Consider the following 23090-nt stretch of genomic DNA (forward strand, 5'->3'; position numbering starts at 1 on the left):
AACGTGACCAGTGACCCTAGCAAAAAGGAATGTTGTTAGAAACAGTGGTGAGCCCAGAAGCTCATAAGGTATGCTTATAGATTTAATAAAATATTTTAACCTAACGTCATTCATTTTAGTATATTTTTTAAAGCAAACCTAAAGCTGCAGACAGCAATAACAAAGAAGATGGTGGGAGAGTTGTGTTAACAGATAATTCTAGCAATCTGAAGAGCTTCTGGCCAAGGATTACTATACAGTTTTCATTAAGAGAGAGAGAGAGAGAGAGAGAGAGAGAGAGAGAGAGAGAATATGTACTTTACTACTAAAAGACTAAAAATAAAAATTATAATTTCCAAACCAGAAAGGGTTAGAGTGAAGGGAAGGGAATATATAATGGTTGAAAGAAAGTCATAAATAAAAATTAGTAATGTGTAAAGGACCATAACTATACATATAATAGAGATGTTTTTAAAAAGATCATGAGACCATTATAAGCAATTTTATGCCAATAAATTTTTGAAACTTAGAGAAATGGGTAGTTATCTAGAAAAATCTAAATTCTCAAAATTATCTCAAGAAAAAGTTAAAAACCTGTCAATATCCTTGAGAGTCATTTGATTGGTAAAAATTTTCTCCCCACACATAAAAAAAATTACCAATAAAATGGTTTTATGGATTAATTTTTCTAGAGTTTCACGGAATAGCTATTCCATATCTTACATAAATAGTTTCAGTAGTTGGGGAAAGTTATCCAACTCATTTTAAAGGGTAGATACAAAATTGACACAAACTGAACAAAATAAAACCAGAAAAATATAACATAATCTCATTTAGGAACATAAATGCAAAAATTTTGAACTAGTAGTAAATCAAATCCAAATATATATTATTTTGATAATGCAAAGAAGTTTCAATATCAGAAAATCCACATTAATATTAATCCTGCCATATGAATTAATAGATTAAATGAAAAGCGAGAGAGAAAAAAAGAATAAACTACAAGAAGAAAAGAAGGGAGGAAAAAAAAAAAACAAGGAGAGGCACCTGGGTGGCTCAGTCGGTTAAGCGCCGACTTCGGCTCAGGTCATGATCTCACAGTTCGTGGGTTTGAGCCCCGCATTGGGCTCTGTGCTGAGAGTTCAGAGCCTGGAGCCTGCTTCAGATTCTGTGTCTCCCTCTCTCTCTGCCCTTCCCCCGCTTGCAATCTGCCTCTCTCTCTCTCTCTCTCTCTCTCTCAAAAATAAATAAATGTTAAAAAAATAATAAAAAAACAAGGAAAGCCATATAATCATCACAGTAAATGAAAACATATTTGAGAAAATTCAAAAGCATTCTTAATTTGAAATAAAAACAAAAACTGGTTTTTAAACAGAGAATACAAGGAAACTTTCTTATGCTGATAAAGGACAGCTATTCAAAAGCTAAAGCAAATATTATTCTTATTAAAGTCAAGAGCAAGATAATGATTCTCAATATCAGTTCTACTGTTAATAGTGTCCTAGAGATACTAGCAAATACAACAAGACATGAAAAAAATAGTTTAATAATTGCCATGGAAGATGCATCACTGACATTATTTCTAGAAAATACCATTTTCTACACAGAATATCTGCTCTACAGACAAACTAATTCACAGGGATTCAGCAAGGTGCTGGATATAAAACACAAAATTCGCAATGGACAGGATAACAGCCCTAGCAAGAATTGCTGGCTTCCTCTTATGAATACATGTGCGACATATGCAATAGAATCTAGGAGGAGCTCAATGATTCATAGTTAATGTAAAACAAAGCAAAACAAAACAAAAAAACAAAACAAAAAACGGCTAGAAGCTCCAGTTATGTGATTAGGGTCCTGGTAGGGTAGGAATATAGGCAGTTAACATGAAAAGAGAACTGAGTACCACAGATTGGGCTAGGGAAAGCTTTCTCAGTGTGGCTTTTTTTCCCCTCCAGGGTTAGTCTCTTCACTTCCGCAAGGCAGAACATCATATAGGACATCACGCGTAACAATGAGTACAGCAGCAGAAGCAGTGTAGGAGCCCCAGCAATGAGGGGTGAGATTAAAATCAAGCTAGGTGTCAACCTGCCTGGAATGGAGCATTGTTAAAAACTAGGGCTTGTTGTATATTAGAGCTCCAGAACTTATTTATCTTGCATAACTGAAACTTTGTACCCTGTGACCAACACCACCCCCATTTCCCCAACCCCCTAGCCCCTGCCAACCACCATTCTATTCTCTGCTTTTACGGGCTCAACTTGTGTAGATCTCACACATAAGTGATCACTGTCTTTCTGTGTCTGGCTCATTTCACCAAGCATAATGTCCCCCAGTTTCATCCATTTTGTCACAAGGGATTTCCTTCTTTTCTAGGTCTGAGCACAATCCATTAAATTGCTAAGAGAGGTGATCATTAAGTGTTCTCACCACCACACCCCCCACCCAAAAAAAAAAAAAACTCTTACTATGTGAGGTGATGGATGTGTTAATTAATTTGGTTGTGGTAGGTAATCATTTCATACTGTTTAGGTATATCAAAACACCACATTGTACCCCTTAAATATATGCAATTTTTATTTGTTAATTATACTTCAAGAAAACTGGAAAACAAAAACAAATACAACTAGGGCTTGTCATTGAGTGTTCTTACCCCAATACCTATCCACATTTCAAGAGCTAGATGATTACGGCTCTTGAAGAGTCTGAACCAGGGCAAATATAGAGATAAGAGAGCCTAAGCATTTTCTCATCGGGAGGGGCACCCGAGCCTTAATCATGAACCAAGGTGGTTGAAACAAAACCTCCAGGAGACTGCAAGGGTTTTAGATACAATCACAAGGCACCTTCACAACTTTTATAAGAAGGAATGCAACGCAAACAAGTTAAACCAGGCAAAGACAAAGTGGTAGAACAGATAGAGCAAGAATTTAAAGTAAATGTATTACTATCAATGAGATAAGGGGGCTGGTGTTCAAAACATGAAAGAGGAGCATAAAAGAAGGACAGTTCAACACTGAAGGAGGTAGAAGTCATAAATAAAACTTATCTGGACATATTATGTATGAAAAACAAACTGGATAAAATCCAGTTGATAGCTTGAAAGGCAACATGTAATCCTTTTAGGATCATATTAAAGAATTCTCCCAAAAGACACAAGGAATGTGTTAAGAAAACAAAAAAATATACATAAAATATACTTTAAAATACCAAAAGAGGGGTGCTTGGGTGGCTCCATCAATTAAACGTCTGACTCTTGGTTTTGGCGCAGGTCACGGTCTCATGTTTTATGAGATCAAGCTCTGAGTTGGGCTCTGCACTGACAGCTTGGAGCCTGCTTGGGATTATTCTCTCCCTCTCTCTCTCCCCCTCCCCTGCTCATGTGTGGGCACTTTCTCTCTCCCTCTCTCTCTCTCAAAATCAATAAATAAAAATTTTAAAAACACCACAAGAAAAGGAAAATAAACCATTAAGAGGAAATAAATAATTGTGAATTTTCTGTATTTTAAAAAAAATACAACCTTCAAATTACAAAGACATCCAGAGTAAACATAAAAACATCCTACACTAAGCATCTACATATTAAATTATAAAATTTTAAAGCATCAAAACCAAAGAAATATTTCCAAAAGTTTCCAAAAAAAAAGGAGCGAATCACCGACAGAGGAACAAGAAACAGTTTGACATCAGGCTTCTTTTTTTTAAATGTATTTACTTGAGAGGGGAGGGGAGGGGCAGAGAGAGAGTGAGAGAAAGAATCCCAAACAGGCTCTACACTACCAGCATGGAGCTCGATGTGGGGCCTGCAGTCACAAACCTCAAGATCACGACCTGAGCTGAAATCTAGAGTTGGATGCTTAACCAGCTGAGCCACCCATGTGCCCCAATATCAGATTTCTTAGCACCAGAGGCATATGTCAGTGGGGAAATATTTTCAAAATGTTGAAAGAAATGATTTTAAATTTTTCCTAAGTTTATTTCTTTTGAGAAAGAGAGAGAGAGAGAGAGAGAGAGAGAGAGAGAGAGAGAGAAAGCACACTCATAAGTGTGAGGTGAGTGGGGGGCAGAGAGAGAAGAGAGAGAGAATTCCAAGCAGGTTCCATGTGTAAAGCCCAATGTGGGGCTCAAACTACTAACTATGAGGTCATGACCTGCGCTGAAATCAAGAGTCGGATGCTTCACTGATTGAGCCACCCAGTCACCCCAAAAGAAATTATTTTAAAGCCTAGAATTTTATGTCCACAGAAATCATCATTTAAATATGAGTGTGTAATCAAGATATTTTTATGCATAAAAATGTTTGCTACAAATACCTTTTTGGAAAAACTCTTACAGAAAATATTCTAGCAGAAAAAAAATAAGTTAAGGAAGATAGCATAATGTAAATATAATATGAATTTACCATATTAGATTTACCACATATCCATTGGAATCCATATTTAAATTCGAGCTAAAACCAACAAAAGAGAGCATGGTATAGGTAACGAAAACAAATTACAAACAATTTTACATATGAACACATATTCTAAAGAAAATACTAACTAACTAAACCCAAGAGTGTGCATCTTGATCCAAAGGGTTTATCCTAAGAAGGAAGAATATAATTCACCATGTTAAAAGTAGATGCAGAGAAAGTACTTTATAAGATTAAATTAAAATACTTATTTATGATTTAAAAAAAAAACTTCATAAGAATTGAGAATAAAAGGGAATTTCCTTAACTTGATAAATATTTTATACTAAAACTGTAAAGCAAATATCAGGCTCAATGGCGAATCCTAGGAACATAATTATTTTAAGATCAGAAGTAATATAAGCATTTTCTCCATCACTACTACACTTAACATAGCATTAAATGTAAAAGGTTGAAGGTTAAGAAGGGAAAAATCAAAACTATCATTATTTTCTGATTATATGATCATCTATACTGAAAACCTAATAGTTGCTCTTGGAACTAATGAAAGAGCTCAGCCCCAGGGGGAGGTGGGGGCACCTGGGTGTCTCAGTTGGTTAAGCATCGGACTTCAGGCTCAGGTCATGATCTTGAGGTTTGTGGGTTCCAGCTCTGCATCAGGTTATGTGCTGATAGCTCAGAGCCTGAAGCCTGCTTTGGATTCTGTGCCTCCTTCTCTCTCTGCCCCTAGCCCACTCACACTCTCTCTCTCTCTCAAAACTAAATAAACATTAAAAAAATAATTCAAAAAAAAGAAAGAGCTCAGATGGACTTTTGCAGTATTCCTCGATAATAGCAATAACCAATTCAAAAATAAATTAGAAAGTAAAGTATCATTCACAATAACAACAAATTTTAAGAAGTACCTGGAATGTACACAACTTTTACAGAGAAAAGTTTACAACTCATAGGATACAATGGAAGATTTGAATAAAATAGAAAGACTTACCATAGTCATGGATAAGATAGAATCTCATGGTATAAAGATTTTAATCTGACAAAATCAGTCTATATATTTGATGCAAGGCCAATTAAAATTCCAACAGGACTTTTTTTTTTTTTCCAGAAACTCAACAGACTTATCTATATGGAAGAATTAAAGTTCTTGAATAGCTAAATCAATTTTGAAAAAAATAAAAAAGAGTATTGAGGGAATTTACCCTATCAGATATGAACATGGCAAGTAGCAGAAAATAAAGAACTCAAAGTTATACTCCTGAATATGTGTTTTTGATTTACCAATGAGGTGACACACCACATATTATGTCAAAAGGATGGATTATTTAACCAATGATGTTAGAAAACTGGTTCACAAAACAGAGGAATTCTATGCTGTACTATTTGCAAAAATGTATTTTAAGTGGGTTAATAATCAAAATGTAAAATATGAAACTATAAAGTTAACAAATGTTGGAGTAGATCTTACCTACCGGTGGGAAAGAGTGTCTTAATTGGGACCCCCAAAACACAAACTTTAAGATGAAATTTTGATGACTTGGTATCATAATGAAAGAATTCTGTTAAATGAAGTATACCATGCATATAGTTAATTGCCGAGTGACAACAAATCCAATGAAAGATTAATATCTAGGATAAAAATAAGACTCCCACAAATCAAAAAAATAAAAGGATGTCAAAACCAATAGATAAATATTTGTAGATGATATACTTAAGAATTTGAGATCACAGTCTCTTGAAGGAATCCAAGATGATGGTGGAGTAGGAGGACCCTAAACTCATCTTGTCCCATAAACACAGCTAGATAACTATCAAATCATCCTGGATACCCCAGAAATCAGCCTGAAGCCTGACAGAATAAACTCCACAACTAAAGGGAGAGAAGAGGCCACATCAAAGGGAAACACAATTTAAGGGAGAAAGAGATCATGGGTGCTGCAGAGGGGAGTGAGCTATGGTCCCAGAGAAAGGTAGAGAGTAAAGCACACAGGAGAATGCACAAGGAGAACATTACCCCAAAGCCATTGGCTGGGAAAAAGAGAGGGGATGAATTTTGTGAGTTCTTTCAACCAGCAGGGCTAAAGACTAGAGTTTTAAAGGTCAGTGGGTTGGCTGGGATAGAGCCAGGAGGTCACTGCACTGATTCTGGAAAGAAGGCAGGCAAACAACCTGGGGGCAGTCAGCATGGAAACAGCATCTGAAGAATGCCTGGGGCATATAGGGGAGAGACCATTCACTGTTCTAGGAATGCTTCCCTGAGAGGCAGCATTCATGGAGACTGCTGCTCCAGGAACAAAGGAGCTGGCTAGCACCATTTCCCTTCCCCATCCCTCAGCATAAGCACAGAGGCACCTGAAGGAAGCAGCCCAGCATGGACACTGGCTGCCTAACTTGCTTACACCAAGCCCCGCCCCTCTGTGTTCTGGTGGGACTGCTCTTCTCAGGCAAGCTTGCCTCAGTCTCAGTGTGGCCGGCCCTCTCCCCCAGAAGATCAACACAAACCACTGTCTACACCACATTTCCTGACCAGACAGTTCTGCAGGTCCTCAGTTCTGGTGGAGGTGATGGCAGGTCTCATTTTACAAGCAGACCAGAAGACGCCTAGTTAAAACTTACCACAGTCAAGCCAGGGACCAAACACTGCCCACAGCAGTCAAGGAGAGCCTCTATAGAGAACTGGCCTGAAGGACAGAGCAGCCAAAACACAACAGCAGAATGCATGCAGCACACACTGGAGACACTCCCTGAAGTGCCACACCCTGGGCACTACATGATCTGGCTTTTCTAACACATACAGAAAAAGGCAGAGATTTAAAATTCCAACATGGAGGAATTTATCCCAAACGAAAGGGCAAAATAAGCCAAAGATCTAAGTGAAACAGGTATGAGTAACATGCCTGATGGAGAATTTATAGAAAAAATCATAAAGATACTCACTGGGCTTGAGAAAAGAATAGAAGGCATCAGTGAGACCTTTGCCACAGAGATAAAACAGTTACCAAAGAATCAGAGGTGAAGATACAATAAATGAGATTGGAAACAGGCTTGATGCAATCAACAGCAGGCTAGAAAAACCAGAGGAATGAATTAGTGACCTAGTAGATAAAATAATGGACAATAATGAAGCTGAACAAAAGAGAAACAGTTATGGAACATGACAATAGACGTAGGTAACTCAGTGACTCCACCAAAGGCAATAACATTTGTATTATGGGAGTCCCAGAAGAAAGGAAGGAAAAAGGAGCAGAAAATTTATTTTAAGAAATAATGGCAGAAAACTTTCTTAACCTGGAAAAGGAAACAGACATCCAGATCCTGGAGGCACAGAGAATTCCCATCAAAATCAACAAAAGGAGGCCAACCAAGACATAGTATAATTAAATTTGCAAAATATAGTGATAAAGGAAAACAATCATAAAAGCACTAAGACAAAAGAAATACTTAACTTATCCTTAACCTGCAAGGGAACACCCAAAAGACTAGCTGGAGATTTCTCAAGAGAAACTTGGCAAGCCAAAAGGGAGTGGCATGATTTATTCAAAGTGCTGAATGGGAAAAATTTGCAGCCAAGAATACTCTATCCAGCAAGGCTGTCATTCAGAATAAAGGAGAGATAAAGAGTTTCCCCAGACAAAAAAAACTAAAAGAGTTGGTGACCACTAAAGCAGCCCTGCAAGAAATATTAAAGAGGACTCTTTGAGGGCAAAGGAAAGACCAAAAGTGACAAGAATAAGAAAGGATCAGATAAAATCTCCAGACACAATGACAAAACAAGTAATAAAATGGCAACACATACATGTCTATCAAATACTTTGAATGTAAATGGGCTAAATCCTCCAATCAAAAGACAGAGGGTGTCAGAATGGGTAAAAAATCCAAGACTCATCTATATTCTGCCTACAAGAGATTCATTTATTTTTTTTTTAATTTTTTTTTCAACGTTTATTTTTTTTGGGACAGAGAGAGACAGAGCATGAACGGGCGAGGGGCAGAGAGAGAGGGAGACACAGAATCGGAAACAGGCTCCAGGCTCTGAGCCATCAGCCCAGAGCCTGACGCGGGGCTCGAACTCACGGACCGCGAGATCGTGACCTGGCTGAAGTCGGACGCTTAACCGACTGCGCCACCCAGGCGCCCCAAGAGATTCATTTTAGACTGTAGATAGGAAGTGAAGGGGTGGAGGAGAAACATTTATCACACAAATGGATGTCAAAACAAAGGTGGAGTAGCAATACTTATCTATATCGGACAAACTAGACTTTTTTTGTTGTTGTATTGTTTTTATCCTGCTTTGGTATCAGGGTAGCACTGTCCTCCTAGAATGATTTTGAATGTGTTTCCTCTAGTCCATTAGTTGTAAGATTTTGATGAAGACTGTCATTAATAATTATTCTTTAAATGTTTGGTAGAATTTGCCAACGAAATCATACGGTTGGACTTTTCTATGCTGGGAGATTTTTGATTCTTAATTCAACTTTCATTCTTGTTACTGGTCTAAAAAGATTTCCTACTTCTTGGATTCAAGGTTCATGATTCAATCTTGGTAACTTGTGCTTTTTAAGGAATTATCTTTTTTTTCCTAACTTATCATTTGTTAGTATGTAATTGTTTGTAGTAATTTGTTATCACACAATATTTCTGTGGTTATCTTTTGTATTGTTTTCTCTTCTATTTCTCATTTTGGTTTTTGAGGTTTTTTTTCTTAGTTAACACAGTTAAAACATTGCTAATTTTTTTTAATTGGTCATTATTTTCAATGTTATGATATTGTTTATTCTGGTCTCTATTTTATTTATTCCTAGTTTTTCTTTGTATTTCCTTCTTCTACTAATTTTCAGCTAAGGTTCTTCTTTCTCTAGTTCCTTGTGATGTAATGTTAAGTCTATTTGAACTTTTTTCTGAATACAAGCATTTATATCATAAATTTCTGTTTAACATCTGCCTTTGCTGTATTTCATAGGTTTTGGGATATTGTGTCTTCTTTTTCTTTTGTTTTGAGACATTTTGATTTGCTGTTTGCTTTCTTATTTGGTCCACTGCTTGTGTAATAGTGTATTGTTTAATATTTACATACTGAATATGTAATATTTAGATTGTACGTCTTTCAGCTTTTTTATTGTTGATCTTTAGTTTTGTACCACTGTGGTTGGAAAATTTTAGTTTTCTTAACTTTGTGGTATTTGTTAAATCACTTTTTATGTGATTTAACCAGGGGATTTTTCTGTGTGTACTTAAAGAAAATGTATACTCTATTTTTCTTGGATGAAATATTTTATATATAACTTTTAGAATCATGTGTTCTGGGGGTGCCTGGGTGGCTCTGGTTAAGTGTCTGACTCTTGATTTCAGCTCTGGTCATGATCTCAGGTAGTGGGATTGAGCCCTGCATTGGGCTCTGCACTGTTCGTGGAGCCTGCTTGAGATTCTCTCTCTTTCCCTCTGCCCCTCTCCCCGACTCATGCTCTTTCTCTCAGTCTCTAAACACAACAACAACAACAAAAGCATGTATTCTGAAGTATGCTTTCAAGTAAAAGTGTTCTTGTTGAAAAAAAATAACTTTAACTGAGGGTACTCATTTAAAAGAAACATATCAGAGGGAAGGTAGTTGGGGGATGGGTGGAATAGAGGATTAAAGAGTACACTTATCTTGATGAATAATTTCCAGAATTGTTGAATCTCTATATAGTACACCTGAAACTAACATAACAGTGTATGTTAACTATACTGGCATTAAAATAAAAACTTAATAAAAAAAGAATTTTGTAGAAGTAAGTAAGGTCCTCAGGTCTTACAGGAAGGTTCACTGAATTGGACAGTTACAAAATAAATGTACAATATGCCAGCAATACTCTGTTAGAAACATAATGAATTAAGATTCTATCTATGATAGCAATGATAACAAAATGAGACTTCTAGACATAAATTAAAAAAGGAAATTGCTTTATACATAAGAAAAGTTAATTGACTAAAGAACAGTTGGGATAGAATCAGGTTTCTGGATGGGTACATAAGATTTTGCAAGTTGTCAGTTCATCATTATTTAATTTATGAATCTTAATGAGTTTTCAGTCAAATCCTAAAAGGACTTATTTGGAACTTGAGTAAATCATTTAAAAAGTTTATCTGGAAAAATAAATAGATGAGAAGAGCCAACAAATCTAAAAAGAAGAATAAAGGCGGAATTACTTTAGTAAATATTTATACACCTTATAATTCTAACATAATGAAATGTGTCCTCTCAGAAGAGATAAACAGATAAATGAAACAAAATGGAAAGTCTGGAGCAGAGAATGATATGTGTAAGAATTTAATATATGATAAGAGTGATGTTTAAATTGTTCAAATAAAGGAATTATTTAATAATAGTGCTAGGAGGCTTAACTAATTATTTGAGGGGAAAATAAAGTCATAATCCTATCTCACACCATCTTCAGTACAAACTATGGGTTGACTGAAAAGTTAAAATATTAAAAGTGAAATACAAGAATGAGCTAACGCACATTAGTCTATATACATGTAAAGGTAGAATTTATAAAGGAAAAAAAATGGTATGCCAGACACCATAAAAATGAAAGCATTCTATATATCTAAAAAATCAACATAAATGAAGTTCACAAGCATACAGAAACTGGGAAATTACGATTATAATACATGGCAAAAGATTAATGTCATTAATATGTAAATAACTCTTATAAACATCAATATAAAAAAGGACAAATGACATAAACCATTAAGGAGCAAAAGAAGAAACAGAGTTTTTAAGAGATGGGAAGGAACTTAACAAACAAGTTCTGAGATAAATGTAAATTAAACAGCAATGACCTGTAAAACTGGTGAAGGGGTATGGGAAATAGAAAATTTCACACAGTGTCAATGAGAGTGTAAATTTCATAAAAACAAAGCAAAACAAACACAATCTCCTGGCAATATGTGTGTAAAACCATAAGACTGTGCACACTCTTTGAACCAGTAATTCCACAACTAGAATTTATTATAATTATAATAAGAGAAGTGCTAAAGCTTTGAGTACAGGATGTTTATCACAGTTACTTATGTGTAATTGTCCCATAATAAAATGTCCCATAATAAAAAAAAATTGGCTACATGATATGTGGATATTATAGAACATGTAACAACCATTTTATTAAGAATGTTTAATAGCAGAAAATATTCTAAGTACACTAAGAGAAAGAAAGCAAATTAGAAGATGCAATTATTCCATACTCAGATAAAAAAAAATCCTAAAATAATTTATTCCAATATATTAACTGATTTATACAAGAAAAAGCTTGTTTTTCATTCACATAATTTCCTTTTTGTGCTTCTCTGCACTTTGCAAGTTTTCTAAAATGAAAGCATTTATTTGGTAATCAGAAATATACATGTTAGGTTTATAAGTTACATTGGAGCAATCAAAATATAAATGGATTTTCTGCTTCCATCAATGTATTCACATTTAAATATATTCAGGGAAAATGTAGCATCAGGAAGCATTAATAATTTATATATAGTGAGCCTGGAGAAGTATAAACATTTCACTTGGCTTCTATTTTTACTGTCTATTCTACTAATTGGCACAGGAGTTCTACCTGGGACCAACAGCCACAGACTTTGAGCCATGGATCAATTAGCCCAAACTTTGATAGTTCTTCCAACAAGCTGATTTCTTGGTCTCTTATTTTTTCTTGAACACATGCTTCCTTCAATGTTGGCACATTCAGTGCAGTTATTAAGAACTTGCTGAAGGGTATGTATGTAAAAGCAACGGGGAACAATGATTCTCAACTGCTTCATCCATTCATTCCTTCTTGCCTTCGATTATTCATTCATCTCTATTCTCTTCTTCCACTTTATAATTATTTGTTAAGCATTTATTACATGTCACATGATGGGCTAGGTACTTGGAAGGATTAAAAATATAAGTGAAACACAATCCCTACCTCTTAAAGCTTTAAGTCTCGTAGGTGTAATAAAACATATATGTGAATGGCTACAGCACGAGTAAGAAGGAATGTTATAAGATCAGTACATATAACAAGATTGATATGTCCTTGGAGGTACAAGTCTTTCTGCTTGGGGTAATTGGAGAAACTATTCTAATTGCATAAAATGCTATTTGAGTTGAGTCTTAAAGAATGCATAGGACTGTGATTGGAAGGTTGGAGAAGGAGTGCATTCCAGATGGAAGGAGTGGCTCAGGAGGTGAGACTGTCTGACGCATGCCTAGGAGATGAAAAGCAGATGTTTGGTAAAAGGGAAAGATCTGAGATCATTTTGGGAAGCTAAGTAGAGCCCAGATTGTGGAGCATTTAAGTTCCAGGTTAGAGTGTTTGATACAGATTTGGTCATCTATGCAGTAACGCAAATAAAAAAAAAAACAAATTGGGGGTCATTGTCATACTTAGCACCCAGCCACCTATAACATCCATTAAATCACTAACTTCCACACCCACTGTATGTCAGACCCTGTGCATGGCACTATGGCAAAGTTCAGACCTTGTCCTAAGTGAGCTGCGCTTCAAAGGATGGACCTTGACTTCAAAGTAGTTGAAATGGAAGGTCTGTAGTTCTGAAATGAGGGCAGGGTATGAAGATACCGATGTAAATATCCATAAGGACATGAAGTTTAAGTCATGGGATTAATATAGGACTACCCTGGAAGTAAACATAGAGAAAGAAGGGAGGATGGCTTCAAACTAGATTTATTTAGTGAGCAAGAGGAAGAAAAATCATAAAGACATCAGAGAAGAATCAACTGGAGAAACCGAAGGAGAACTAGGGCTGTGTAGTATCAGATGGAGAGAAGAGTGTCAAGAAAATGGAAGGGAGCACTAGTGTGAAATATTCCAAAAAGTTCAAGGAATAAAAAGTACATGCAATATGCAATTAGGGGGCACTGATTGTCATCCACTAAGAGAGCACTTTCTAGAGAGTAGAAGTTGCAGAAGCCACTTTGGACGGGACAAAATGATGAATGCAAGGAAGTAGAAGAAACATGTGTCTGGAAAGCTGGTGGTATGTCTTCTAATACAACCTTTTAGAAACGGTGGCTTTCCCAGGATTTCGGTTGGAATTCTTTACATGCCCCCAAAGCTACATCTGTCACTTGGAGAGATGTCATGTGTGGGGCTGCTTTGGGCACCAGGCCCTCGTGATTCTTAGCAGCCTTTTGTCAGATTTAGGAGGGTCTTCCAGACAAGTCTTAAATCGTTCTGAGCTCCTAAAAACACTGTCTTATAGCCACACCTTGAATTTGATTTCTACCCAGAGGCGATTTCCAACTTCTACTGGGAGAGACTGGGAATGAGAAATACTGTTGAACCTTGAACAACACAGGTTTGAACCTGAACAAATTCACTTTTTGAATAAATACAGTAGAGTACTGTGAATGTATTCTCCTTATGATTGTCTTTTTCCTTTTTTTTTTTTAATATTTATTTATTTTTGAGAGAGAGTAAATGGGAGAGGGGCAGAGAGAGAGAGAGAGAAGACACAGAATCTGAAGCAGGCTCCAGGCTCCTAGCTGTTAGCACAGAGCCCAACACGGGGCTTGAACTCACAAATGGTGAGATCATGACCGGTGACGAAGTCTGAAGCTTAACTGACTGAGACACCCAGGCGCTCCCCCTTATGATTTTTCTTAATAACATTTTTTGTCTTACTTTATTATAAAAACACAGTATATAATACAGTACAACATACAAAATACGTGTTAATTGACTGTTTATGTTATCAGTAAGGCTTCCAGTCACAGTAAGCTATTAGCAGTTGAGTTTTTAAAGGACTCAAAAGTTATGCATGCATTTTTGGCTGTGCGAGGGTCAATGCCTGTATTGTTCAAGGGTCAACTGTAGTTTTATTTTCCAAGTTAGTTTTATTTCCAAGTTACATTTTTTTTCCAATACTGAGTCTAATACGTCTTAATTTCTTCTTGAAAACCCGACAATTACTGTTTTAGCTCATTTCTCTCTTCATGTATCTTACCATGTGTAGCTAAAACATGAATTGACACTTTCAACATGGTACAGAGAAAACTCCTTATCCACACCAAGTTCATTAAATACATTTCTAGTTTCTAAACTGCTACAGATGACAATTTTGCCAATGATTCCACCATTACATAACGTAGGTCTTTTTTTCCAGCCTAGCGTGGAACTCTCCTGTGATCTTTCAGTCTTCACTAGCTGTTTCTTTCTACATCCTTCCTGCCTCCATATGTCACCTAAGCCCCCAAGTCAATGACGATGTTTCAGGTTTTGTAACACAGCATCCCACCTCCAGGTACCGATTTCTCTTTCATTTAGCCTGTGTTGTATGCCTGACATCCCAAAACTTTGTGTTTTAAAACTATGATGATTTATTATTTCTCAAGTCCATGGTTTGAGCACCTCCACTTCTGGTTTAGTCTGGGATCGCTTATGAGGCTTGATTTAGCGGGAGGGTCAACTGGCTACAAGGCTCAAGATGTCCTCATGCACGTGTATAGAAGCTGGCACAGGCTACCGGGGGACTTCTGGCTCTCCACCAAGTGGCTTCTTATCCTCCAGTAGGCTGGCCTGACTTCCTTACATGGAAGCCTCCATGCATTGACACAGAAAGCAAAGGCAGAAGCTGCAAAGCTTGAGACATAGGCTCTGGAACTTGCAAAACATCGCTTCCGCCACATTCTTTTGGTCCAAGCAAGTCACAAGACCAGTCTTTATTCAAAAGACTGAGAAAAAGGCTCTGTTTCTGGGCACGAGAAACGACAAAGTCACATTGAAAACGAACAGACATGTTAGATGCAACTTTGACTACTAAACAGTCTAGCACATTTGTGAAACACAGTTTTAAATTTTAATAAATTTTTTGTTTCATGGTTAGTGCTTCCTATGTTATATCTAAAAGAATGTTGCTGGGGTGCCTGGGAGGCTCAGTCAGTTAAACATCTGAGTCTTGATTTCTGCTCAGGTCATGATCTCAGGGTGGTGGGATTAACCCCTACCTCAGGCTTCATGGACCCTGCTTACGATTCCCTCTCTCCCTCTACCCCTCCTCCACTTGCACTCACTCTTTCTCTCAAGAAAAAAAAAAAAAGAAATAAAGTAAAATACTGCCTGTCTCAAGGTCAAAAAAACTTTTTTTTTCTAGAAGTTTTTTTATGTTTCACTTTTATATTTAGGTCTATGAACTACCTTGAATTAATTTTTTGTGTACTGTGGGAAGTAGAGATCAAAGTTCAATGTTTTTTCATGTGGGTATCCAACTGCCCTAGCACAATTTGTTCAAAAGACTATCCTTTCCTTGTTGAATTAACCTGGAAACTTTGTCAGAAATCAATTATCTGTACATGTGTGGACCTATTTCTGGACTCTATTCAGTTCTATTGATCTATTTATCTGTCTTCCTGCCAATAACACAGTGTCTTAATTACTGTAGCTGTATAGTAGGTCTTAAAATCAGGTAGTGTAAATCTTCAAACATTCTTCTTTTTCATTGTTTTTTTTTTTTTTTTTTAGCTCTTTTAGATCTTTTACATTTCCATGTAAAATTTTAGATTCAGATTTTCCATTTCTATGTAAAAATACTATTGCAAGTTTACTGGAATTGTGCTAAATCTATAGATCAATTAGGAAAGAGTTGAAATCTGAACAAAATTGAATCTTCCATATCATAAAATTTAATCTTCCAGTTCATAGTACACCTCTCTATTCATTTAGGTGTCTTCTTGTTTTTCTCTGTAGTTTTTTTTTTTTTAATTATCAGTAAGGAGGTCTTATACCTTATTCATTAAATTCATTCCTAATATTCTATATTTTCTTCCATACTATGGAACTGTTTTCTTTTTTTAAATATTTCATTCTTTCTTTTCCTTTTTAAGTTTTTATTTTAATTCAAGTTAACATACAGTGTTATATTAGTTCCAGGTGTATAATCAGTGATTCAACACTTCCATATATCACTTGGTACTCATCACAACAAGTGCGCTCCTTAACCCCTCACCCACCTCCTCTCTGGTAACCATCTCTTTGTTCTCTACAGTTCAGAGTCTACTTCTTGATTTCTCTCTCTCTCTTCTCCTTTTGTTCATTTGTTTCTTAAATTCTACATGTGAATGAAATCATATGGTATTTGTCTTTCTCTAACTGACTTATTGGACTTAGCATTATAGTTTCTAGCTCCATCCATGTTGTTGAAAATGGCGAGATTTTCATTCTTTTTTATGCCTAATTAACAGTTAGATCTATAAATAGATAGATCTATATAGATATAGATGATATAGATACATACAGATATGTATAGATATAGATATAGATATAGATATAGATATAGATATAGATATAGATATAGATATAGATATAGATATAGACATATAGATATATAGATATAGATATAGATATAGATATAGATATAGATATAGATATATCACTTCTTCATTATCCACTCATCAATCAGTGGACACTTGGGCTGCTTCCATATCTTGGCTATTGTAAATAATGCTGCTATAAACATAGGGATGCATGTATACCTTTGAATTCATGTTTTTGTATTCTTTGGGTAAATACCTAGTAGTGCAATTGCTGGATTGAAGGGCAGTTCTATTTTTAACTTTCCAAAAAAACCCCATACTGTTCTCCCCATACATGCTTCAGTTTGCAATCCCACCAACAATGCATGAGTGTTCCTTTTTCCCCACATCCTTACCATCCTCTGTCCTTTCTTTTGTTGTTGATTTTAGCCATTCTAACAGGTGTGAGGTGATATTTCCTACAGCTTTGATTTCCCTGATGGTAAGTAATGAGGAACATCTTTTCATGTGTCTGTTGGCCACCTGCATATCTTCTTTTTTTTTTTTTTTTTTTAATTTTTTTTTTTAACGTTTATTTATTTTTGGGACAGAGAGACAGAGCATGAACGGGGGAGGGGCAGAGAGAGAGGGAGACACAGAATTGGAAACAGGCTCCAGGCTCTGAGCCATCAGCCCAGAGCCCGACGCGGGGCTCGAACTCACGGACCGCGAGATCGTGACCTGGCTGAAGTCGGACACTTAACCGACTGCGCCACCCAGGCGCCCCCCACCTGCATATCTTCTTTGGAGAAATGTCTGCCCCCTTTTGGGTTGGATTATTTGTTTCTTGGATGTTGAGTTGTATAAATTCTTTATATATTTTAGATACTAACCATTCATCAGATATGTCATTTGCAAATATATTCTCCATTCTGTAAGTTGCCTTTTAATTTTGGTGATTCTTTCCTTCACTGTGTCGTAGATTTTTATTTTGATGTAGATCCAATAGCTTTTGCTTTTGTTGCCGTTGCCTCAGGAGACCTATCTAGAAAAAACTGAAACAGCCCATGTCAGAGAAGTTACAGCTTGTTTTCTTCTTCTAGGATTTCTATGGTTTCAGGTCTCGCATTTAAGTCCTTAATCCATTTTGAATTTAGTTTTGCATATGGTGTGAGAAAGGTTTCTTTCTTTTGCATTTCACTGTCCAGTTTTCCTAAAACCACTTGTTGAAGAGACTGTCTTTTTTTTTTTTTTATTGCATATTCTTTCCTGCTCTGTCAAAGATTCGTTGACCATATAGTTGAGGGTTTCTTTCTGTATTTTCTATTCTGTTCTATTGATCTACATGTGTAGTCTTATGCCAGTACCAGACTATTTAGATTACTACAGCTTTGTTATGTAACTTGAAGTCTGGAATTGTGAGATCATACAGTTTTGTTTTTCTTTTTCAAAACTTCTTTGGCTATTGGGGTCTTTTGTAGTTCCATACAAACTTTGGGATTCTTTGTTCTAGTTCTGTGAAAAAATGCTGTTGATATTTAATAGAGATTGCATTCAGTATGTTGATTGCTTTGGGTAGTGTAGACATCATAACAATATTTGTTCTTCCAATTCGGGAGCATGGAATGTCCTTCCATTTCTTTGTGTCTTCTTCAATTTCAGTTCTAGCAGGTTTTGGGGGGGAATCTTTCAGGTTTTCTATTTATAGTATCCTGTCATCTGCAAATAGTGGAAGTTTTATTTCTTCCTTACTGATTACATTTTATTTCTTCTTGCTGTCTGATTGCTGTGGCTAGGACTTCAAATACTAGGTTGAATAAAAACGATAAGAGTGCACATCCTAGTCTTGTCCCTGAACTTAAGAGAGAAGCTCTCAGTTTTTCCCTATTAAGGATGATTTTAGCTGTGGCCTTTGTTATGTTGAGGTAGGCTCCCTCTAAACCTACTTTGTTGAGGGCTTTTATCATGGATGGTTGTACTTTGTCAAATGTTTTTTCTGTATCTATTCAAATGATCATATGGTTCTTACCCTTTAGCTCATTGATGTGATGTATCACATTGATTGATTTGAGAATATTGAACCACACTTGAAACCCAGGAATAAAGCCCACTTGACTAGAGTGAATTATTGTTTTAACGTATTGCTGAATTCAGTTTGCTAGTATTTTGTTGAGAAGTTTTGCAACTATGTTCCTCAGGGATATTGGCCTGTAGTTCTCTTTATTCGTAGTGTCTTTATCTGGTTTTGGTATCAAGGAAATGCTAGCCTCATAGACTGAATTTGGAAATTTTCCTTCCTTTTCTATTTTTTTGGAATAGTTTGACAAGAATGGTATTAACTCTTCTTTAGGTGGTTGGTAGAATTCACCTATGAAGCCATCTGGTCCTGGACTTTTGTTTGTTAGGAGTTTTTTGATTACTGATTCAATTTCTTTACTGGTTATTGGTCTGTTCAAATTTTCTATTTCATCCTGTTTCAGTTTTGGTAGTTTATATGTTTCTAATAATTTATCCATTTCTTCTAGGTTGTCCAATTTGTTAGCATATAGTTTTTTATAATATTCTTTTATAATTGTTTGTATTTCTGTGGTATGGGTTGTTATTTCTCCTCTCTCATTTGTGATTTGCTTTATTTCAGTCCTTTATCTTTTTTTCTTGGTAAGTCTGGCTAGAGGTTTAACAATTTAATGATTTTTTTTTTCCTCAGAGAAACAGCTCCTGGTTTCATTGATCTCTTTTTTGTTGTTGTTTCCCTATCACTTATTTCTGCTCTAAACTTTATTATTTCTTTCCTTCTGCTGGTTTTAGGTTTTATTTGTTCTTCTTTTCCTAACTCCATTAGGTGTAAGCATAGGTTGTTTATTTGAGATTTTTCTTGCTTCCTGAGGTAGGCGTTTATTACTATAAACTTCCCTCTTAGAACCACTTGTGCTGCATCCCAGAGGCTTTGGACCACTGTGTTTGCATTTTTATTTGTTTCCATGTAATTTTTGATTTCTTCTTTTATTTCCTGGATGGCCCATTCATTGTTTAGTAGCATGTTATTTAACCTCCATGTATTTGTGCTCTTTCCATATTTTTCCTTGTGGTTGGCTTCTAATTTCATAGTGTTGTGGTCAGAAAATGTGCATGGTATGATTTTGATCTTCTTGAATTTGTGAGGCCTCATTTGTGGCCTCATCTGTGATCTATTCTGGAGAATGTTCTGTGTGCACTTGAAAAGAATGTGTATTCTACTATTTTAGGATTGAATATTCTGAATATATCTGTCAAATCCATCTGCTCAGACCCATTATTCAAAGCCATTGTTTCCTTGTTGATATTCTGTTTAGATGATCTGTCCATTGATGTAAATATGGTGCTAAATTCTCCTACACTTATTGTAATATTATCAGTCAGTTCTCCTATGTTTGTTATTAACTGTTTTATGTATTTGGGTTCTTCCATGTTGGGTGCTTAAAAATTTACAATTGTTATATCTTCTTGTTGGATTGTCCCCTTTATTTTATATAATGTTCTTCTTTGTATCTTGTTAGAGTCTTTGTTTTAAAGTCTATTTTGTCCTAGATAAGTATTGCTGCTTTGGTTTTCTTTTGACATCTATTTGCATGATAGATGTTTCTCCATCCACTCACTTTCAGTCTGCATGTGTCTTTTGGTCTGAAACGATTCTCTGTAGGCAGCATATACAGCATATGGGTTTTGTTTTTTAATCCATTCTGTCACCCTATGTCTTTTGTTGGAGCATTTAGTTCATTTACTTTCAAAGTAATTATTGGTAGGTATGTATTTATTGTAATTTTATTGCCTATTTTGTGGTTGTTTCTAAAGATTTTCTCTTATCCCTTATCCTTTCTTTTCTTTCTCACCTTCATGGTTTGATGATTTTCTTTAGTGATGTATTTGGATTACTTTCTCTTTGTTCTTTGCATATTTATTAGTGGTTTTGATGTATGGATACCATAAGGTTTGTATATAACACCTTCTGCATATAGCAGTGTACATTAGGTTGATGGTCATTTAGGTCTGAACCTATTCTTCTCTCCTCTCCACATCTTAGGTATATGTTGTTATATTTTACATCCATTTATTTTATGAGTTTCTTGACTGATTTTTTTACAGAAATATTTATTTTTAATGTTATTGTGGTTTTTATTCCATCCTTTTGGTATTTCGTTTCCACTCAAAGATTCCTCTTTAATATTTTGTGATGAGTTGGTTTAGTGGTCATGAACTCCTTTAGTTTTGTTTGCCTGGGAAACTCTTTATCTCTCCTTCTATTCTGAATGATACTCTTGCTAGAGTATTCCAGATTTTTCCCATTCAGCAACTTGAATACACCAAGCCACTCCCTTCTGGCTTGAAAAGTTTCTGCTGAAAAAAAAATCCCCTGCTAGCCTTATGAGGTTTTCCCTTGTATGTAACTGTCTTCTTTTGTCTTGTTGCTTTTAAAATGTTTATCGCTATATGTTGGAAATTTAATTACAATATGTTTTGTGTGGATAAGCTTTTGTTGATTTTGATGGGAATTCTCTGTCTGTGCCTCTTGGATTTGGATATTTGTTTCCTTCCCCAGATTAGAGTTTTCAGCTATTATTTCTTCAAATAACTTTTCTGCCCTCTTTTCTCTCTCTTCATCTTCTGGCACTCCTACAATGTGAATGTTATATTTGTTGGAGTCACAGAGTTCCCTAAGTCTAATCTCATTTTGCATAATTCTTTTTTCTTTTTTCCAGCTTGATTACTTTCCATTACCCTGTCTTCTAGGACATTAATTGATTCTTCTGCTTCTTCTCTCCTGCCATTCATTCAATCAAGTGTGTTTCTCATTTTATTCATTAAGCCCTGTATCTCTGCCATGTCATTCCTTATCTCTGTGTTAGGGACTTACTGATATCTTTTCTCAAGTCCAGTGACTGTGATCATTGTTTTAAGTGCTCCATCAGCCATGTTACTTATATCTGTTTCACTTTGATCTCCAGCCATGACTTTGTCCTATTCTTTCATTTCGGATAAATTTCTGTTTTCTCAATTTGTCTAAGTCCCTGTGCCTGTTTCCTTCTGTTAGAAAAGTCAACTATTTCTCTTCTTCTTGAGGGTGATGGCCTTATGAAGAAGAGGTCCTGTACTGTCCTGCCCTATAGTCACCTTTCTTCCTCTGTGCCTGGCTCTTCTAGGAGTGTCTCCAATGTTTGCTCCATGTGTTCTATTGGTTTATCTTAGCCACTTTACCCTTCAAGCTAGTTGTCTACAGAGGCTCTCTTTGCCCGTTTGGGGCAGTGTTCCGTCCCTGTCTGGATTATGGCATGTTTTAACGAGGTGTGCTCAGGTCTGTTTCTGAAATGGAACCTGTCACCACTGCTGCCAGGCTCCACAAAACTCCTGCATCAGGAGATGTGGTGCAAGCAGGGGTTTGTGTTGGTCTTCTGTGGAGGGGGTCTGCCATACTGGGACTGAGGTAAGTGTGACGGGGAGAGGAGGTTCCACCTCAAGCATGAGGAGTGGTGCTTGAGGTAAGTAAGTTAGGTAGGGAGTGTCAATGCTGTGTTGATTCCCACAGGTGGCCTTGTGCTTATGCTAAGGGGTGGAGGAAGGAAATGGCATTAGCGAGTTCCTTTGTTCCCAAAGGGGTCTCTCTGTGAAAACTCTGGGACTCGCTCTGAGATGAGCAAATAACCTCCCCACTGTACCCCAGGAGTTCTTCAGAGCACTGTTTCCACACTATGTTCCCCGACTGTTTGCCCTTCCTTCTCTCCAAGAGCAGCCCCAATGCCCTCTGAGCTCTCCCAGAGCTAAGTACACACTGACCTTTAAAACCAAGCTTTAAGCACCTCTCATTGCAAACACTCACAAAAGTCAGTTCCTTTCGCTTTTCAAGTCAGTTTCTATGGGGATTCCTTTTCCCCATGCACTTCTCTATGTGCTAGTCTGTCTCTCGCCCTTTGCACGACCTTGGCTCTCTCCCACCACACTGACCATGATCTATTTCTCTCCCAAACCACGTCTCTGTACTTCCTGTCTTCTTCCATGTGGCTTCTCCTCTACCTTTAGTTGTGGCGTTTATCAGTCTTCAGGTCAATTTTTGAGGTATTTAGGATGACTTGATAGTTATCTCATATTCATGGCAAGCATAGGGTCCTCCTACTCTGCTGCCATGTTCCTACTCTCTAAAAGATTTCATTTTCTAATTGTTGTTAGTAAATGAAAAAGAGAATTGTTTTTTATATCCTGAAAATGTGCTAACCCCACTTATTAATTGTATTCATTTTCATGTGGCTTTCTTAGCATCTTCTACACAGTTTTTTTTCTTCATAGACAAATATAGTTTTATCTCTTCTGTCCTTATGTGTATGTTATGTATATCTAGTTCACATCTTAATGCATTGGCTAGGAACTCCAGAACAATGTTGAGCATAAATAATGAGATCATGC

This window comes from Herpailurus yagouaroundi, unplaced genomic scaffold (assembly GCF_014898765.1).
Source record: "Herpailurus yagouaroundi ecotype Mexico unplaced genomic scaffold, PumYag 181, whole genome shotgun sequence".
NCBI classification, from domain to species: domain Eukaryota; kingdom Metazoa; phylum Chordata; class Mammalia; order Carnivora; family Felidae; genus Herpailurus; species Herpailurus yagouaroundi.